Genomic DNA, 8,515 nt, shown 5'->3' on the forward strand with positions numbered 1-8,515 from the left:
CTCCTTTCTCCTCCCCCACCCCCCACCCCCCGTTTCTCTTTCAGGCTTTGTCTTCCTCTACACCCCCCCCCCCAATAACTAGGTCCCGCGGAATGGGATAACCTAGCATTCACCCACAAGATTTTATATTACCTAATCCTTCTAGAGAGTTCCCCCAGTTCCTTATAAGAAGGTCTGAGAACCTATTTGGGGGGATAGCCATTTCAAAAAATGATTGACCCTCTCAAGCTGGCTGCTTCTGCAGAATAAATACTCTTTGTTTTTGTATACTATCTGAGTCTGGGGTCTTCCTTCAACATTTTTGGGACACTTACAGATTTTTTGAGACACTAAAGTTAGTTTTGCTTTATCTGTGAAGTTTATATTTTCACGTGTGTTCCTATAAGTATTTTCTACCATTGTAAGTATATTTTTAAATCATTCTATTTCCCTACCTAGGCTAACAGCAGTTATGTTTCTAAAACATGTTGGTGCATTTATTGAAAAGCTGTATTGAGAAAAGATGGCCCTGATAGAAAATATATCCACTAATAATGTGTCACTAGTGTGTATGCATCTGTGTGGGGGGGCGGGGTGTAGGTGTGAATGACAGAGAGAGATGGAGAGAGACAGACAGGCAGGCAGACAGACAGACAGACAGACAGACAGACAGAAAACATTAAGATTACCTAATTAGTATTGGCTCCAATGTCCTCCGTTTCTATAGAGAAGCAAACAATTCATATTGTTACTAGCAAGTCTTACATTATTTTTAGCCTTTAGTATTTACTGATTTCCATTGTCTTGATTTTCTACAGTTAAAATTACTTTTGTTGATTTTCTTAAAGTCGTTTTGGTTGTGTTTCTCTGTGTGGTATATTTTTCTTTGAAAACATTCATGCTGTCACAGTTTGCATTTTTAGTATGAGGGACAACTGCAAGAGGAATATGTAGAGGTGAAAAAGGGGGAGGAGAAGAAAAAAGAGAAGGATAGCAAAAGAAACTTGACAAGTAATGAATGTAATGTTAAATAAGAATTGTTTATAAAGAATATATCATGAAGCATTTTTAAAGATAACCTGTAAATAACATAAATCAAAGTACTATTTCTTAATGGAAAATTATTATAGAACAAGGAAGATCAAACAATTTGCACAACCATTATTTGTGGAATTCATAATAAATTATCAGAATTTTAAAATGGGTACAATTGTTCTGTACTTTAAATGAAGTATTTTTAATTATATTTACACAATTACATATATTTATATATGTTGGTATGTACTCATGTGTGTGCAGAGGTCACTGTGCCTCTCAGGAACTGCATGTCCTCTAAATCATGAGTTCCAAACTGAACTTCAGTCACTGACCTCCAGTGCTGATTGATCTGGGAGCCATTAGGGTCTAACTCTTGAAACTGGTAGTAGCCCCTATACTTGAAACCAAGCATCATCTTCTGAGAGATTGGAATAACAGCAACCGAAGACCAAAACACTTACCCAATAGAGGGAAGACAAAGTATCCATAACAAATGTCTAACTCCAGAGGCCTAAAAGGGATTACAAACTCACAAACATGAACAACCAAGAAAATTTGCCTCTTCCAGACACCAGAACCCCTATTCCAAATTTCCAGAGAAAAACAATTTGGCTGAAGCACAGGAGAAGAACTTCAAAATTCCAATCAATCATATGTATAAAGGCCCCAAAGAGGATATTAATTATTGGGTGTTTTGCTAAGTATTGTAATGCTAAATACTGGCTCCAAGGCCTAGTTGCCCCAGGGACAAGACAATCTGCATGTACTCAAAGTAATGCTATGTGACCTTGCTACTTAATTTAAAACTATTGGTTGAATAAACTAGCTGTCAGCCTATAGCTGGGAACAAAGGAGATAGGCTTTTAGATCCCAGGTTTGGGGTCTGAAAGGGAGATCAAAGGGGGAGAAGTGAAGAATGGGGAGAGGAGAAGATGCCATGGGGTAAGAATCTTGAAAGCATGACCATGATGACTGGCCAACTGAAATTAAGAGCAGCCCAGATGGAATATGGCACGTCATATTGTGGGTTACTGGTCGGAAAGTAGACATAATACCTTCAAGTATAGACATCTTCCCAGCTCTAGTGCTTTAAAGGATTTATTTTAAATATAATAAAATTATGTGTTTTTTATCTCGTAACCAAATGATACCAACTACAACAATAATCATACTCCATGGAGAAAGAAAAATATTTCATGATAAAAAATAAATTTAAGTAACTTTTGTAATCCAATTCACTGAAATAAAAACTTCCTCCTAAAGAGGTTAACAACACAGAAGCAGACATAATAACTGAATAAATAATAATCACAAAACAGTTCATAAAAAGAGAGCAAAAAACACACATGAAAGGGAACAGGGCCCCAGATCTTAGTAGCCTCCAGACTGTAGTGTAACTGAGTCCATATATAAAAGTACTCAGTCATAAAACACAACATGTATGCAGTATCACTTGCCAAAATAAATGCAAAGATCTAATCCACCAAAGTCTTTAAATGTACTAACCTTGTTTTTCTCAATTTGTAATTATCTTTTTAGATTACTGTTCATGGGACCTGTAGTACATCAATTCAGAAAATGAATTTGTCTTCAAAGCTCACCGTGTGAAAGGCTCAGTGGTACACTGGAATCCTAAACACTCAGTGTAGCCTTGGGCCACCTAATAAAGATACTTTATTGGCTTAAACATAAGTCTGACCAGTCTTTTTTGGGATATACCCCAAACCAACTAAAAACAACAAAAGTAAATACAACAACACCAAAATAACAAAGTATCAGGAGTATATATTCTTGCCAGTAAATACTGTCAATATTACCATTCTCAATTACTCAATAAAAGACAGAAATTAAACAAATTAGATTAGGAAACAGAATCCACCTTTGTGCTATTTCCAAAAAACACAGCTTATCATCAGGTACAGAGAGCAGATATCACCTTAGGTTAAAAGAATGGAAAATTTTTCAAGTAAGCAGAACAGAGAAGCAGTGAGACATAGATATTTTAATATTTACCAAATATTAATTGTAATCAAACTTAATCCAAAAAGTAGAGAAAGATGCTGCATTTTCATGAAAGAAAATATATGCAAAGAGGGTATTACAATTCTGAACATTTATGCATAATTTATGTGAGCAAAATTTCATAAAAAACATTGTTATATATAGAACCACATACACTGACTGTGGTTGACATTTTCTACTTTGACCAATGCTGCTTTAGACAAAAACTAAAGAGAAAAATGCAGTAGTTAAATGGCATCATAACTCAAATGGACCTAATAGATATCAATACAGCAATCCACCTAAAGAATAAAGTACAACCAAAATAATAGAAAGCCCACCTACAAGTGGAAGCTAAACAACACTGTTAACAATGACAACTTACTTGGTCAATGAAGAAATAAAGAAATGAAAGTCTTTTTAGAATGTAATGAAAATGAAGTTACAACATACCCAAACTTATGGGACACAATGAAACAGTGTTAAGAGGAAAACTCATAGGTCTGAGTGCCTCCAAAAAAGAAGCTGGAGAGAACATCCATTGGCAGTTTGACAACACATCTGAGGCTCTAGAACAAAAAGAAACAAACACACCCAGGAGGAGTAGATGGCAGGAAATTATCAAACTCAGGGCTGAAATCAACCAAGTAGAAAGAAAAAGAACTATACAAAGAATCAACAAAAGCAGGAGCTGGTTCTTTGAGAAAATCAATAAGATAGATAAACCCTTAGCCAAATTAACCAGAGGGCACAAAGACAGTATCCAAATCAACAAAATCAGAAATAAAAAGGGAGACATAACAACAGACACTGAGGAAATTAAAAAAAAATTATCAGATCCTACTATACTTGACAATGCTGGAAAATCTATGAAATGAATGATTTTTGCTACCAGGTAGCAAAATTAAATCAGGAACAGATAAATGATCTAAATTGTCTCATAACCCCTAAAGAATTAGATGCAGTCATTCATAGTATTCCAACCAAAACAGAAGCAGCCCAGGACCAGATGGGTTTCATGCAGAATTCTATCAGACCTTGAAAAAAGACTTAATACCAATTCTCTTCAAACTATTCCACAAATTAGAAACAGAAGGAACACTATTCAGTTCATTCTATGAAGCCACAATTACTCTGATACTTAAGCCACACAAAGATCAAACAAAGGGAACTTCAGACCTATTTCCCTTATAAATATTGAGGCAAAAATACTCAATAAAATTCTTACCAACCACATCCAAGAACACATCAAATGATCCTTCACCACGATCAAGTAGGCGTCCTCTCAGGGATGCAGGCATAGTTCAACATTTAGAAATCTATGAATGTAATCCACTATATAAACAAACTCAAAGGAAAAAACCCACATGATCATTTCATTAGATGCTGAGAAAGCATTGGACAAAATTCAACACCCCTTTATGGTAAATGTCTTGGAAAGATCAGTAATTCAAAGCCTATAACTAAGCTCAGTAAAAACAATATACAGCAAACCAGGAGCCAAACATCAAACTAAATGGAGAGAAACTTGAAGCAATCCCACTAAATTCAGGGACTGGTACCTGTTAAATATAGTACTGGAAGTCTTAACCAGTGCAATTAGACAAAAAAAGGAGGTCAAAGGGATACAAATTGGAAATACTTCTTCAGTTGCTACTGGAGTATTGGAATTAGTTGTTTGGATATCTGGTAGAATTTTGTCATGAATACATCTGTCTGCATTTTTTGGTTTTTTTTTGGTTTTTTTTTTTTTGTATATTTTTCAGGAGACTTTCAATTACTGTTTCTATTTCATTAGGGATTAGATTTCTGTTTAAATCGCTTACCTTTCCTAGCTTTAAAACTGATAGGTATAGATCAGGAAACTCACTATTTTCTACCCTGTATGCTAATTTAGGAAGGATTTTAAATCATATACTTATTTTCTGAATTCATCCCTTGTACACTATAATGAGAGTTGTAACTCCCTTTTCAGTTCGACTTTATTAATTTGAATACTCTATTTCTTTTGGTTTATCTGCCAAAGGTTTCTCAATCCTGTTGATTATATTTTAAAGGAAAAAGCCAACTCTTTTATTTTTGGTTGGATGTTTCCATTATTTACATTTCAAATGTTTTCCCCTTTCCAGATCTCCCCTCCAGAAACCTGCTATCCCATCCCCCTCCTGCTGCCTCCATGAGGATGCTCCCCACCACACTCCTATCTTCCTGCCCTGGCATTCCCCTACATTGGGGCGTCAAACACCCTCAGGCCCAAGGGCTTCTTCTCCCAATGATGTCCAACAATGCCATCCTCTGCCACATATGCTGCCTGAGCCATGGGTGCCTCCATGTGTTTTCTATGTTTGTGGTGCAGTCCCCGGGAGGTCCAGGGGATCTGGCCTGTTGACACTATTGCTCCTTCCATGGGGCTGCAAACCCCCTCTGCTCCTTCATTTCCTTCTCCACCTCCTCCATCAGGGACCCCTGAGCTCAGTCCAATGGTTGGCTGTGAACTAGCTCCTCTGTCCTTGTCAAGCTCTGGCAGAGACTCTCAGGAGACAGACACATTATATCACCAAGCACTTCCTGGCATCCACAATAGCATCCAGGTTTGGTGGCTGAATATGGGATGGATCCCCAGTTGGGGCAGTCTCAATATGGCTTTTCTGTCTCTCCTTGCTCCACATTTTGTCTCCATATTTTCTCCTGTGAATATTTTGTCCACCCTTCTAAGAAGCACTAAAGCATACACATTTTGGATTTCCTTCTTCTTAGGCTTCATATGGTCTATGAATTGAATCTTGGTATTCCCAAATTTTGGACAAATATCCACTTACCAGTGAGTACATACAATGTTTGTTCTTTTCTGACTGAATTTCCTCACTCAGGATATTTTCAAATTCCATATATTTGCCAGTGAATTTTGTGAAGTCATTGTTTTTAATAGCTATTTAGCTTCCATTTGTAAATGTACCACATTTTCTGTATCCATTCCTCTGTTGAGGGATATCTGGGTTGTTTCCAGCTTTTATAAATATAGCTGCAATGAACATAGTGGAGCATGTGTCCTTATTACATGTTGGATCATCTTCTGGGTATATGCCCAGGAGTGGTATAGTTAGGTCCTCAGGTAGCACTATGTCCAATTTTCAGAGGTTGCAACTGATTTCTAGAGTGGTTGTACCAGCTTGCAATGCCATCAGTAACGGAGGAGTGTTTCTCTCTCTCCACATCCTTGTCAGTATCTGGGGTCACCTGACTTTTTGATCTTATCCATTCTGACTGGTGAGGTAGAATCTCAGGGTTGTTTTGATTTGAATTTCCCTGATGATTAAGGATCTTGGAAAGGAAGAAATCAAAATATCACTATTTGCAGATGATATGATTCCACCAGAGAACTCCTAAACCTGATAAACAACTTCAGCAATGTAGCTGGATATAAAATTTCCAAGTTATCATTGAATAGAGTGTTTTACAGCTTCCATATGTATGGGGGCTTTCTGTTGTTTATGTTGCTATTGAAGACTACCCTGAGACTGTGGTGATCTGATAGAATGCATGGGATTATTTCAATCTTCTTGTACCTGTTGAGGCCTGTTTTATGACCAAGTATATGGTCAATTTTGCAGACGGTACCATGAGATGCCAAGAAGGTATATATTTTTTTTTGTTTTAGAATAAAATGAGCTATAGATATCTGTCAAATCCATTTGGTTCATAATTTGTTAGTTTCACTATGTCACTGTTTAGTTTGTGTTTCCATGATCTGTCCATTGGTGAGAGTGAGGTATTGAAGTAACCCACAATTATTGTGAGTTACAGTATGTGCTTTGAGTTTTAGTAAAGTTTCTTTTATGAGTGTGGGTGTCCTTACATTTGGAGCATAGATGTTGAGAAATGAGAATTCATCTTGGTAGATTTTTCCTTTGAGGAATATGAAGTGTCCTGCCTTACCTTTATTGATAACTTTTGGTTGAAAGGAGATTTTATTCAATATAAAAATGGCTATTCCAGCTTGTTTCTTGGTACCATTTGCTTAGAAATTTTTTTTTCCAGTGCTTGCTTCGGCAGCACATACACTAAAATTGGAACAATACAGAGAAGATTAGCATGGCCCCTGTGCAAGGATGACACGCAAATTCGTGAAGTGTTCCATATTTTTTCTGCCATGCTCGTGGATCGGCAGGATTAATATAGTTAAAATGGCCATTTTGCCAAAAGCAATCTACAGATTCAGTCCAATCCCCATCAAAATCCAAACTCAGTTCTTCACAGAGTTAGAAAAAGCAATTCTCAAATTCATCTGGAATAACAAAAAACCCAGGATAGCTAAAACTATTCTCAACAACAAAAGAAATTCTGGGGGAATCAGTATCCCTGATTTCAAGCAATACTACAGAGCAATAGTATTAAAAACTGCATGGTATTGCCACAGTGACAGAGAAGTGGACCAATGGAATAGAATTAAAGATCCAGAAATGAGCCCACACACTTATGGTCACTTGATCTTCGACAAAGGAGCCAAAAACATCCAGTGGAAAAAAGATAGCCTTTTCAACAAATTGTGCTGGTTCAATTGGAGGTCAGCATGCAGAAGAATGCAAATTGATCCATTCTTATCTCCATGTACTAAACTTCACTCCAAGTGGATCAAGGACCTCCATGTAAAACCAGACACACTGAAACTAATAGAAAAGAAACTGGGAAAGACCCTAGAGGACATGGGCATGAGGGAAAAGTTCCTGAACAGAACACCAATAGCTTATGCTCTAAGATCAAGAATTGACAAATGGGACCTCATCAAATTACAAAGTTTCTGTAAGGGAAAGGACACTGTTAAAAGGACAAAATGGTAACCATCAAATTGGGAAAGGATATTCACCAACCCTACATCTGATAGAGGGCTAATATCCAATATATACAAGGAACTCAAGAAGTTAGACCCCAGGGAAACAAATGACCCTATTAAAAAATGGGGCACAGATCTAAACAAAGAATTTTCACCTGAAGAAATTCTGATGGCCGAGAGGCACCTTAAGAAGTGCTCAACATCACTTAGTATGATGTTCTCCAGCTCCATCCATTTGCTTAAGAATTTCATGAATTCATTGTTTCTAATGGCTGAATAGTACTCCATTGTGTATATATACCACATTTTTTGCATCCACTCTTCTGTTGAGGGATACCTGGGTTCTTTCCAACTTCTGGCAATTATAAATAGGGCTGCTATGGACATAGTAGAACATGTATCCTTATTACATGCTGGGGAATCTTTTGGGTATATGCCCAGGAGTGGTATAGCAGGATCTTCTGGCAGTGAGGTGCCCAGTTTTTGGAGGAACCACCAGACTGATTTCCACAGTGGTTGTACCAATTTGCAACCCCACCAGCAGTGGAGGAGTGCCAGACTCAAAAGGTGAATCATGGTATGCACTCACTAATAAGTGGATATTAACCTAGAAAATTGGAATACCCAAAACATAATCCACACATCAAATGAGGTACAAGAAGAACG

The 8,515-nt window shown here is 37.2% G+C and overlaps 1 non-coding gene across 1 annotated transcript; it reads left to right on the plus strand.

The window, feature by feature from the left end:
- The first annotated feature begins 7,055 nt into the window (after window positions 1–7,055).
- Window positions 7,056–7,162, plus strand: LOC127683790 (U6 spliceosomal RNA). The gene has a single exon (XR_007977595.1). It is a non-coding gene; the product is annotated as a U6 spliceosomal RNA (small nuclear RNA).
- Window positions 7,163–8,515: the final 1,353 nt, after the last annotated feature.

Source organism: Apodemus sylvaticus, chromosome 4 (assembly GCF_947179515.1).
Source record: "Apodemus sylvaticus chromosome 4, mApoSyl1.1, whole genome shotgun sequence".
NCBI lineage: Eukaryota > Metazoa > Chordata > Mammalia > Rodentia > Muridae > Apodemus > Apodemus sylvaticus.